Genomic DNA, 13,485 nt, shown 5'->3' on the forward strand with positions numbered 1-13,485 from the left:
TTCCTGTAACCCAGGAAATTATTTACAGAGCTGGATACTAATCATACAGCCAGATCATGGGGTGAAGTGGAGTCTCCTATGGTACCACTGGGTGGAGAGACGCAATTGTGACATCAACCCAGGAACCAAACCTCTTTCCTTTTCCCCATGCCTCGCCATGGCGAGGTGCTGTCAACCACAAGGAAACATCAGTTCAATGCATGGGATGGTCCTGCAGGCCAGATGTTTTCCTGTGGTTGATGGGTATGATCAGACTGGGATTGATCAACAGCAGCAACAAGGGGAAACAAAACATGATTTAGACCAAGGGTCAAACTCATGTTCATGTTGCAGCATTAACCTTCTCATTCTACATTGTTGATCATTTGTTTTATGCAAGTCTGCCATCATCCCTGGGAAGAAAATTAATCTTCATTTTCTCATTGCAAACAGGTGCAGTAGAGTGAGAAATTTTGTTTCTGCACAGTTAGAGAGGAAGATGCTGCAGTTCCATTTGTAGAATGCTTGAAGATTTCCACTTGTAAATCGTGGGGAATCTGGTCTGGTTACGATCACCAAACTAAATATGATTAAATAAAATGAATAACATTAATTTTACTAAATAAATATAATTTAACTAAAATATTATAGAGAAATCAGTTACCATTAATATGGAAGGTTATTGTGAATAAATTAATATGACTTGGTATCCACGAATGATGTCATCAGATAAAAGTGGCAGCCAGTAAGGAGTAAGCTCGAGAGAGCTGCGGCAGTTGGGAAGAAACCGCTGTGGAAGAAAGACCAAGTTTTCACATAATTACTGACTGAACTTCCTACATTGAAACACCTCCAGATAAGTACTTAGCATAGTAGGGGATATTAAACATAGTTATCCCTTACTGGGTTAAATTTAATCTTATGAAAATATAATATGGCCATATGGAGGTTCATGGGAAAAATAAATAAAATAAAATAGAGGTGGTTCGGTACACTGAACACTAACGCTGGTTTATCGTTATGACACATGACAAAAAGGTGAATACAGTGGCTTTGAGACAGTTAAAAAGTCTCACCAAAGTTCTGAAGACACGAAACATTCTTAAGACCTACCATGAATTAATTATCACCCAATTAAACAATAACTTCATTGAGAGAGTAGAAGATGCATCCATCCATGATATGAGCCATTACCTTCCCAATCATGCAGTGAGAAAGGACAGTGTAACAACTCCTCTTTGAATTGTCTTTAATTGCAGTACAAAATGAGGTAACCATCCATCTCAAAATGATTGTCTTATGAATGGTCCTTCCTTGACAGAAAAACTTGGAGATATCTTACTAAGAGTTTGGACAGAAAGATATGGTTACAGTGCTGATACAAGTAAAGTCTTACTTCAGGTGGACCTGCAGGAATGTGATCGAGATTTTACTAGATTTTTATGGTGTGAGAACCTAGAAGATGAAAATACTTCACTAGTCACATACAGATTCAAGTCTGTTATTTGGATCTACCTGCAGTTCATTCCTGTTACAAGCAACTGTTGACACCCATCTGAGAGAGTGTGAGAATGAATTCAAAGAGACACTGAGCCATAATTTCTGTGTGGACAATTTTCTTGGAACTACTAACGATGAAGACCCATTACTTGAAATACAGTATATCATATTGCCAGTTTAGAATTAATGAAAGCTAACATGCCCATGAGAATGTGGGTCTCCAATAACTCAGCCCACGATAAGATCTTAGAACAAGATTTTACTGATCATGAAATAGCTAATATAACTCAGGTGCTAGGCTTACAATGGGATGTCTGGAATGACATGCTAAATGTAAAACCTCCAAATTTTGGAGACCACAGCTCTCTAAGCAAGAGGAAAAAATTGTCTCTGATATCCACAGTGTTTGACCCTTTGGGTTTTCGAACCCCATAACTGTAAGAGGAAGACTGTTACTCAAGTGAAACATGGAAACAAAATATAGGCTGAGATGATGAATTGCCCACTTCTTTTTTAGAAAATTGGATTGAATTGGAAGAAGAACATAAAAGATTGAGTGAAATCAAAGTTCCAAGAATGGTTGCCCAAACAAATTTGTCTTGTCAGGTTCATGTGTTCTGTGATTCACCATCTGTAATGTATGGAGCTGTAGCTTACCTTGTTTGTGAAGAAAAGTGTCATATTGTTGCTTCAAAGGCATGTGTAGTTCCAATAAAGATGGGCACATTACCACAGCAAGAACTTACTGCACTGCAAGTTGGTACACATTTAGCAAAGCATATCCAGGACACCACAACACTGGTATCACTTTAGAAGTAACCAACGTTACCGATTTTTATTATATTACGTCCCTGAACTATTCTAACCAAGACTTACCTTTTAAGCCTAGTTTGAGTTGGGGGAGCGAATTTTGTAAGGGTATTCATGTAGTGACAGGTTAGGCTAACGGCTAGTAGCAGATGAATGTTGCGCCATATTGGCTGGTGCAGGCGTGTGTACTCGGTCTATGTCGGCTGGACTCGAGTGTGCTCAGCTGGTACTTTCGTATGTATGTGAGTTTTAAAAACAGCCAATCAGGCATTCCCTAGCAACAGGGACTTTTGAAACCAGCCAGTCACAGTAGTCGTAAGTAAAACCAGCCAATCACCTTAAAGTATTTGTGGGTGAAGCAGGGATGCCCAAGATTTGAAAGTCAGTCAGTCATAGTCATGGCCTCCGGTAGAGAAGAATGTGTTGTTGATTTCCAAGCTGATATCTGTAGCAAGGATTACTGGCAGATTATCAAGGACTACCACTGTAATAACAAAGCATCTATTGAACTACTAAGAAAAAATTGCCAAGTGAAGTACAGTGTAAAGAGTGTAATTTGCCCTGCAAAGATCGGGAAGGTAGACATCAGTGGTACTGCGGCCGGTGGAGGAAAAGTCAGAAAGGGGAGGATCCAGTGCAAATTCACCGTTTCCGATTATAAAGGAACAATTCTACACCCTTAAAGGTAGATCAGGTCAGGTTAGGTTAGGTTAGGTTGTGCTGGGTTGGGTTAGGTTAGGTTGTGCTGGGTTGGGTTGGGTTAGGTTAGGTTATGTTGGGTTAGGTTAGGTTGCATTGGGTTAGGTTAGGTTATGTTGGGTTAGGTTAGGTTGCGTTGGGTTAGGTTAGGTTAGGTTAGTATAATGCAAAATAGTGTTTTTAATTAATCTTGATCTTGATTTGGGCGGATAAACCCACTTTCGGAATTCTTACTCAAATTTCTAAAGGGGGGATTTCCCCCCAAAATGAAGATCAGAATAGATTAAAACACACTATTTTGCATTGGAACACAAACAAATTTTCATTTTAAAAAAAGTTGGTTACTTCTAAAAATTTACCACAACACTCAATATACAAAGTACCATTATTTGGTAAGATAATGAGACTGCTTTTCAGTGGATAAGGAATGTCCATAGTAAAATTCCTTATGTTAAGAACAGGGTAGCTGATATTAGAGAATTTGCTTGCAACTTTCAGTTTAGACATGTTCCTAGCAAAGAAAATCCTGCTGAGTTATTTTCAAGTGGAGTTACTTGGAGCATTTTCCAAAATTGTGAGTCATGGTTTACAGGGCCGTCATGGCAACTTCATCCTCCATTACAATAAAAAACTCCTCATGAGGTACAAAAATGCAGTAGACCAAAGTGTCAAGCTGCACAAAAAGCAAGTGCTACTATATGTAAAATTATAGATGCAAATAGTATGTTGTCTGTACAGTAAATAACTTTCCAGCAAATTGAAATTGAAGAGCATACTATTTCAATTTTTCTCCCATGTTTGGAGGATGTTTGAATTATCTGACAAGAAAATAGTATTTTAGTAGTTTCTTGTTTATTTATTAATTTAAACATAGGGTTATTTCTTAGTTGTATGTAAATTGGGATAAGGTAATGGGATTATAGGTGTTATCACCGACAGGAGAGGAAGAGGATAATGTAAATAGGAAAAATGCTACTCCTTAACTTAAAAAAGAAAATGGGAAATCTGTGTAACCTAAAAGGAATCTGGTCTGGTTACGATCGTCAAATTAAATTGATTAAATTAAATAAATAACACTAATTTTACTGAATAAATATGATGATGATGATGATGATGAAATATAATTTAACTAAAATATTATACATAGAATACAGTTTATATTAATATGAAAGATTATTGTGAATAAATTAATATGACTTGGTATCCATGAATGATGTCATCAGATAAAAGTGGAATTAAGCTCAAGAGAGCTGTGGCAGTTGGGAAGATTCTGGTGTGGAAGAAAGACGAAGTTCTTACATAATTACTGATTGAACTTCCTACATCAAAATGCCTCCAGATAAGTAATACTTAGCATAGTCGGGGATATTAGATATAATTATCCTTTACTGGGTTAAATTTAATCTTCTTTATCCATCTATCTATTGCCAGACGCCTCAATCCCGTTTGGGGTGGCCACAAACAAATCGCCTCCACGTCGCCCTGTCCCCCGCCATTTCACTGCCCTGCTCCCAACTCACACCCCCCTCTCTCATATACCTCTCCACCCCATCCCTCAATCTCATCCTCGGCCTCCCCCTCCCTCTTCCCCCCTCCACCTCACTCACATACACTCTCTTCGTCAGTCTCTCACCCTCCATCCTCTCCAGATGGCCAAACCACCTCAGTGTGTTCCTCCTAACGCTTCCAGTCACATCCACATCCACATCCACACCACAATGCTCCTTTATATCCTCATTCGTCAGCCTCTCTCTCCATGTGACTCCACAGGCTCCTCTTAAATAACTCATTTCCACTGTTCTCACTCTTGACTTGTGTCCTTCCAACAATGTCCAAGCTTCACTTCCATATGTTAGAGTTGGTATCACATTACTGTCATGCAGTAACTTTTTCACTTCCATGCTCACTTCCCTGTTTCTTATCACTGCTTTCAAAGAACCAGCAACCTTTCAACCCTGCTGTACACTCTCAAGCACTTCACCCTCCAAACCTCCATCCTTACTCATCACACTTCTCAAGTACTTAAACGTACTCACGTTTTCCAATTCCTCACCATCCAACCTCGCTGTACATTCACTGACTTCACCTCTCTCAAAGACCATCACTTTACTCTTCCCTACATTCACCTTTAGATTCCGTTTCTTACACACTATCCCAACTCATCCACCAAGCCTTGCAGCTCTCCTTCGTCTTCACTCAACAACACAGTATCATTTGTAAACAACAGTACAGGGAGTTTCCAAACACTATCCTCTCTCACCAGGGCCACTCCAACATCCACTACTCTACCTTGTACCTCTTTTATTACCCCATCCATGTACAGATTGAACAACTTGTACCTTTCTTTCTTGCTGGAAGTTTGCTCTCATTCAGCTGGTCCCAAAGAAGGGTGACCATTCCCAACCCTCTAACTATCTTCCAATTGCTTTAACATCCTGTATCTTAAAAGTTTTTGAGTCTATTCTTAATAGAAAAATTTTAAAGCATCTTTCCTATCACAACCTTCTTTCTGATCGTCAGTGTATGGGTTCCGTCAGGGACACTCCACAGGCAAGCTTCTCACCTACCTTTCAGATTCCTGGTCATCCTCCTTTCGGGACTTTGGCGAAAGCTTTGCCATTGCACTTGACATCTCAAAGGCTTTCGATCGAGTCTGGCATAAATCTTTAATTTCCAAACTGCCCTCTTACGGTTTCTATCCTTCTCTCTGTGCCTTCATCTCTAGCTTCCTTTCTGGTCATTCTATAGCTGCTGTTGTAGACGGCTATCGTTCTTCTCCTAGATCTATTAACAGTGGTATTCCTTAGGGCTCTGTCCTATCACCAACTCTCTTTCTTTTATTCATCAATGACCTTCTAAGTTGTACATCTAACCCTATCCACTCATACGCTGATGACTCCACCCTTCACCTTTCCATTCGATTCGCACAACGTTCATCTCAGCAGTTACTTCAACAGGCAAGGGATGAGGCTATGGCACACCTAATGTCTGACTTGGCTCGTATCTCTGACTGGGGTAAAAATAATCTGGTTGTTTTTAATGCATCAAAGACTCAGTTTTTGCACCTATCAACCCGACAAAATCTTCCACAGGTATACCCACTTGTTTAATAATACTCAACTTAATCCTGCATCATCGTTCAACATGCTTGGGGTTTCATTTGCTTGGGACTTATCTTGGAAATATCATATTACATCTCTTGTAAAATCTGCTTCCAAGCGATTGGGTATGCTAAGCCGACTCCGTTCCTTCTTTGCCCCTGCACAATTGTTGACTCTATACAGGGGTTTTATCCGCCCCTGTGTGGAGTACAACTCTCATGTGTGGGGAGGCTCCCCACATACAGCTCTTCTCAATAGGGTGGAGTCAAAGGCTTTTTGTCTTATTAACTCTACCCCTCTTACTGACTCCCTTCAACCTCTGTCTCTTCACCGCAGTGTTGCATCTTTATCTCTTTTTTATCGGAACTTCAGTGGTCACTGTTCCTCTGAACTGTCTGCATGCATTCTTCCACTTCTACAACGGGCGCATAGCACCCGTGTAGCAGCAAACTCTCACCCCTTTTCTGTCCAACTCTCTAATGCAAGAGTTAACCGTTACTCCCAGTCCTTCATTTATGCAACAGGTCACTCTGGAACTGTCTCCCTCTGTCTGTATTTTCTGCTTCCTATGATCTCCAGTCTTTCAAACGCAGTGTGTCGGCATCTTGAAATGAATGGATCTTGAATTTGGCTCTCTCTTGTATTTTGTTTTTCTCTTGGAGGGAACAGTTTTGTGGGCTCATTCCCTTTGGTTCCTTCTTCCCCACATTTAAAAAAAAAAAAAAAATGGAGATATGACACATCCCTGTTTCAACCCAGCCTCAGAGAAAAAATCACTCAGTTCACCATCCACACCCACTGCAGCCTTAGCACCATCATACATACTCTTCACAGCATTCAACAACTTCCCATCTACTCCATATATTCTTAATACTTTCCACAGTCCTTATCTATCCACCCTGTCATATGTTTTCTCCAAATCCATGAAAGCCGCATATTCTTTCCTTTCTCTAGAAACTTTTCCACTAAAGATCTAAGAATGAATATCTGATCTACACAACCTCTTCCCTTCCTAAAGCCTCCCTGTTCTTCTCCAACTAATTCCTCCGTTCTTTCTCTAACTCTGTCACTAAGTATCCTACCATACACTTTTCCTGTTATACTAAGAAGACAAATGTCCCTGTGATTACCACACACTTCTTTTTCCCCTTTTCCTCTGTACAAGGGAGTAATTATACCTGACTTCCAATCCTCCGGGACTCTACCTTCCTCCCAGGCCAATCTGCACATCTTCCACATCCATTCTACTACTATCTCTTCCCCATGCTTCAGCATTTCACCACACACTCCATCAATTTCTGGGGCTTTCCCCAATTTAACTTTCTTCATTGCTTCCACAACTTCTATCCTACTGATTTCTTCCTGTCGTCTCACCTCCCTCCTTCTCCCAGCCACTTATACTCGCATTACTTCCATCCTCTATATTCAACAATTCCTTAAATTGTTCTCTCCATCTGCTCACTTTTTCTCCCTTCTCCATTAGTAATCTACCATTTTTATCTTTCACTCCCCTGCTAACCTCGCTTCCACCCTGTCTTACTCTGTTCACCTCTTTCCAGAACATTTCCTTACAGTCCCTCCAATTTACACTCAAATTCCTTCCAAATTCCTCATCCACTCTCTTCTTACTCTCTTACTAATCTTTTCACCTCTCTTATTCTTTCTACATATAACTCTCTCTTCCACCTCTCAGTTTCTTCCACGCCCCTATTTCTCATCCATTCATTGTATGCTTTCTTCTTTTGTGCCACAGCCTGTCTCACCACTTCAATCCACCACGCTGTTCCTTGCACTTCCCTCCGTCTTCTCTTCCTCCCACACACCACATCACATGCTGCACATATTTCTTCTGTAAATATCCTGCACACACCTTCCACGTCCCCCATCTGCTCCAATTCATATTTCCCTAATCATTCCTCCACTTCTCTCTTATACTCTGCCTTTTTCTCATCCTCTTGTAACCTTTCCACTCTCCTTGCAGCTACTCCTTCCTCTCGTCTTTCCCTTCTTCTATTCCTCCATCTTACTTGGATCCTAATTCTGGCCACCACCAAGTAGTGGTCAGAAAGTCCACCCCCCAACCTCTATAAGCTCTTGCATCCATTACACGTCTTCGCATCCTTTCATCCACACACACATAATCAATCATTGCCTTCCTTTCATTCAGTTCACCACCCACCCTTCTCATCACTCGCCATGTATACCTGTGGATCATTTTATGCCTGAAGAGGGTATTGGCTGTCACCAACCCCCTCCCAGCACAAATGTCCACTAATGCACTGCCATTCTCATCTATCTCAGGTACACCCCACTCACCAACTATTCCATCCACCTTCACATTCCCTACTTTACCATTCATATCACCGATCAAAAACACTCTCTCATTCCTATGTAGGTTTGTGGGAAAATTAAATAAATAAAATAGAGGTGGTTAGGTACACCAAACACTAATGCTGGTGCATCATTTCAATGCATGACAACAAAAACAAGAAGGTGAATATCATGACATCTGTATTTCGAATATACTGACCGGTTAATATTGTCTTATGAAATAATATCAACATAATGATATCCAATCTAATAAGAATTAGTGTTAATTTCAGTGTGGATTGTGACAAGTGGTTCATAACATAACAAAGCCAAGTAGGTGATTGATAGTTTTCAAATATAATTCAGATTATAATCCTTCTCCAGAGTTGGGTGGGAATTTATAAAAATTAATAGTATTTTACACTGGTTCTTTGAGCATTAACATTAAGCCCAGAGATCTGTTGGAGGTAGAGGATATCAGAGTGTAAGTCTAAGAGGGCTGACTCATTATCAGTTCTCCACAAATGGTCTCTTTGTCTGTCATCAACCTAAAATACATTTCACCAATATTCGCACTTTCTGTTATCATACTATCTAGGACTATCTCCATTACCTTCATTATCTGGTCTAAATGTTTTATTGTCTCAGTGATTTCCTCTTTCCAGGGCATTGCCTTTCCCCTTGTACACATTTCCAGCCATACTTTTCAGCCAGTCATTTGTGACAGCACATTCATAAATAATTGAAAATAACAAATCATTGACTAAACCCACTCATATCCTGAGGCCTTTAGCATTTCAGCAGTCAACCCAGACACAGCTGCCACTTTTTCTCAGGTGCATGCTGCTTATTGCCCTCCTCACAGTAGCATCATCAAGGCCATGGGTCAGACACTGGATCTGTTGACTTCAAACCTTCCCTGTTCCAGTCAGATTTCTCATTCAGCAGCTGGTTATAATGCTTTCTTCAGGCATCTTTAATATCCTTGCCATCCACCACTACCTTGCCTTCTTCATTTTTCACACACTGCTTACCTGTGATATCCCTGTTATCCATCTTCATCTGATTTGCCACCTTAACTACCATATTCTTCCTTTCATTGCTGTGTAGGTTATCTAGTAAAAGTCTCTGAGACAGATTTTGCCCTATATACCTCTTTTCTAGCCTTATGCTTGGCATCCAAGTATTCCTCTCTGTTACCACCTCTTTTCCATTCCTGGAAAGTCATCTTTTCTCCTTAACTGTGGTTTCTACACCCTCATCCGACACCCATGTTAACTTATTTCTCTTGGAGGGCCTTGTCCATCCACACACAATATAGATAGATAGATACGAGGGGGGGACCCTAAAATTCCTAGAGTAGATTGATATTGCTGGAAAGAGAAATAGTTTCCTCTTGTGCCGGGAGATGCACTTGCAGTCTAGTGAATCATTCTTGCATGTAGCATCACACTGAGAGGGTCAAGTTCATATTTCTGCATCCCCTTTCATGCACATGACTTCAGTAATTTTTGTCCTCGAACCACCATGGCTGATTTGAATGAGTAAGCAATGTGTATTAATTTTTCTCATTTTTTAAATTTATCAGTAAAATTGTGGCTGAGGGAGTGATAATACTTGAGCAAGGTTTCGAGGAGCAGACTATGATAAAAACATGTATAGAAATTGCATACATGTTCTAAGAAGGACACCATATCAGTCCAAAACTCTTCACATCTTGGCCATCCTTTGACCTCTTGAACAGATGGAAACATCAGGAAAGTTTGAGGGGCAATCTTGGAAGATCGTCATTGCACTATTGTCGAACTTGTGGAGGCCACAGTCGTTGCTTGGAGCTCAGTGTGATGGATTTTGGCACAAGGTCTTTGCATGCGCTGAGTCTTGGCAAAATTTGTCCCCCGTCTTCTAGCAGATCAAAAAATCAAATTGTGTGAATGTGTGTCAAGACTTCAAACAAACAGTTGAGAAATGGCCCAGAATTTCTTTCAAATGTCGTTATGGGTGATGAGGCATGGGTCTCTCTCTCTCTCTCTCTCTCTCTCTCTCTCTTTTTTTTTTTTTTTTTTTTTTTTTTTTTTTTTTTTAAATGCAAGGTAGAGGGAACCAAAGGCCAGAACCCTGCAAGATTGTTCCATCAAGAAGTAGCAAAAACAAGATAACTGAGAGCCAAATTCAAGACCTTTTCATTTTGAGATGCCTTGACACACTGCGTTTAACAGACTGGAGGTCATAGGCAGTATGACCCCGAAACCAAGGAGCAATCCAGTCAGTGGAAGACACCAACATTCCCAAGACCAAAAAAAGTATGTCAGGTCAAATTAACATCAAGACAATGTTGATCTTGTTTATTTGACATTGAGGAAGTTGTCACTTAAGAATTTGTTCCATGTGGACAGACTGTGAACCAACAGTTTTACATTACAATGCTGAGGCATCTATGGGAAAGCATCAAGTGCTAACGTCCAGAGAGGTGGCACACCCAGAAATGCTTCTTGCATGGCAACAGTGTCCCATCACACACTGAGTTGTCAGTTTGGCAATTTTTGGCAAAAAACAATGTTGTTGTTGCTCTGCACCCCCTATACTCGCCAGATCGCACTCCCTGTTGGAGTTTCTTATTCTCCAAGATTAAGTTAGAACTGAGAGGCAGAAGATTTGACAACTTAGATTTCTATGAAAATATGCAGGATTTGCCCGATATGAACGGATCTTGAATTTGGCTGCCTGATATATTGTTTTTGTTTTTTCTTGGAGGGAACAATCTGTGGGCTCCTGGCCTTTGGTTCCTTGTTCCTTACATTTAAAAAAAAAAAAAAAAATGCAGGAAGCTTTTCCAGGAATGGAGAAGTGCTGGAACAAGTTTATGGCATCTCAAAGGGAGTGCATGGAAGGGAACTAAAATGGATTTGCTGTAAGTTTTGTTAACAGTTCCAGGAAGATTGGGGTACCCCCTTGTGTATATAGAGTAAACTCCCGATTATCCAGCGTAACATAGCCAAAAGCCTGACGTATACTGTCAAAATGCTGGGTTATGCAAAAGTCCCCCCTATGAGCCCCTAACCCCCCAACCCTATAACACTTATCCACTGTCTAAACCCTACAGAACACTTTTCACTGTCGAAAAGCAGCTAATGACATTCCTAAAAATAATATACTGTAATGTACTGTTAAGTGTACTGTAATTTTATGTACAGAAGCAGTTTCATGTTGATGGTGGGGATAATAATGAAACTCCCCCCAGCCGGAGACCCATTTTCTTTCACCCAGCAGTACATGTACTGTATAATGCATATTGTAAAAACTATAAAATGTCAAAAATCAGCTAAAAAGTGTTCCTAATCTTGAAATACTGTATGTACTGTGAAGTTAAGTGTAATTTTGTGTAAGGAAGCACATTTCATGTTGATGGTGGTGGTGATGATGATGGTGGTGTTGTAGACATTATTGGAGAATACTGTACAGTAACACCCAAAATAAACAATCAAAACACCAACAAACAGAAAACACATGAACATGAAGCATGCTTCACTGCTGTAATGTATTGTGTACACCATACTGTACTTTTTTCGATCGAAATTCTAGCACTCTGCCACACAGAACACAACAAAACTTTCATCTCGTAGTAGCAAGGATAGACTTCACTTGGGAAGAAACGTTTTTCTAAATGATTTTATATATAGTGTTAACTATTCTTTTGAAGCATTAATATTTTGCATAGTAAAATAAACACATTTTTAGCAACTCGTCTTGTTTAGTAACACAATTGACTTTTCTTTCCAATACACTTTCATCGGTGCCTTAGCAGAATCCAGCAGTCACTTGTACAATGCAGCAATGTGTGCTTCAGAACACTAAGTTGTACTTATCAGAGAGAAGAGGAGAATGGGGGGAGCTGCAGGACATGTCAGAAAGCCACAGCAGCACTAGACAGCCAGCCAGGTTTTGGAGGGAATCCAGTTGCAACATTGCCATTTAATAATAATGTTTTGAAAGAGACATAGAGTGCAGTGTAGGTTCGTTTGAATATTGGCACCAAAGCGGTGGAGGAATACAGTGGTAAGAGAACATCCACCTTCCTGCAGCCAGCGAGTGAAAACTCTGCATAAGAATTCCCCCTTCCCTGCCTTAGCCAATCAAAACTCTTCTACTCTCAACCACTGCATCTCCCCTTCCTACCCACCACAAAACACTCTGTGAACTGCAAGGCCCACCAACCAGGGTTGTCAGATTATTTCAACAAAAGTAGCCCAAAGCGCCCAAAAAAGTAGCAGATTTGGACCAAAAGTAGCCATATATATATATATATATATATATATATATATATATATATATATATATATATATATATATATATATATATATATATATATATATATATATATATATATATATATATATATATATATATATATATATATATATATATATATATATATATATATATATATATATATATATATATATATATATATATATATATATATATATATATATATATATATATATATATATATATATATATATATATATATATATATATATATATATATATATATATATATATATATATATATATATATATATATATATATATATATAAGGCGTTTTTTGTAGCATCTCGGAAAGTCAAAGGGGTTTGAGATTCCGCTGTTGGAAAGTCAAACTCCTCACCGAGGAGTTTGCCTCTGCAGTGGTGCATACCCAAACTACCAATCAGCGTAATGTGTAGCGGAGTGTAGCCAGTTAGGGAGTTTAGCATGGTGTTTAATTCGCAATACCAGAAGATAACTATTCATTTTTTACATTATAATGCATAACAAATAATCTTGTTAATGACTATATGACAATAAGGAATTCTAACAATGTACTTTATTACGAAAATCAATCAATTTAAATGTTCCGTCTCGCACCAGCTTGCACCTCCAACCTCAAAATGGCCGACGCGTCCAATGAATTGACTGTGGTTTTGGCTTCGTTCCAACGAAAGTACAAAATTACAAAATTCTTATGTAACGTCTCAGTCAGTCATAAGTATTTTCATGTTATGTGTTTTTTGAGGGATACAGATGCATTTCCAAACCGTGAA

The 13,485-nt window shown here is 39.3% G+C and overlaps 1 protein-coding gene across 1 annotated transcript in view; it reads left to right on the plus strand.

Annotated features, from left to right (window-relative positions):
• cac (calcium voltage-gated channel subunit cacophony) overlaps nt 1-13,485 on the plus strand; it is a 2,326,612-nt gene that overhangs the window by 1,118,534 nt on the left and 1,194,593 nt on the right. The gene's annotated exons all lie outside the window — the stretch shown is intronic.

This window comes from Coenobita brevimanus, chromosome 29, assembly GCF_032717465.1.
Source record: "Coenobita brevimanus isolate Jiangsu-jjx chromosome 29, ASM3271746v2, whole genome shotgun sequence".
Taxonomy (NCBI): Eukaryota; Metazoa; Arthropoda; class Malacostraca; order Decapoda; family Coenobitidae; genus Coenobita; species Coenobita brevimanus.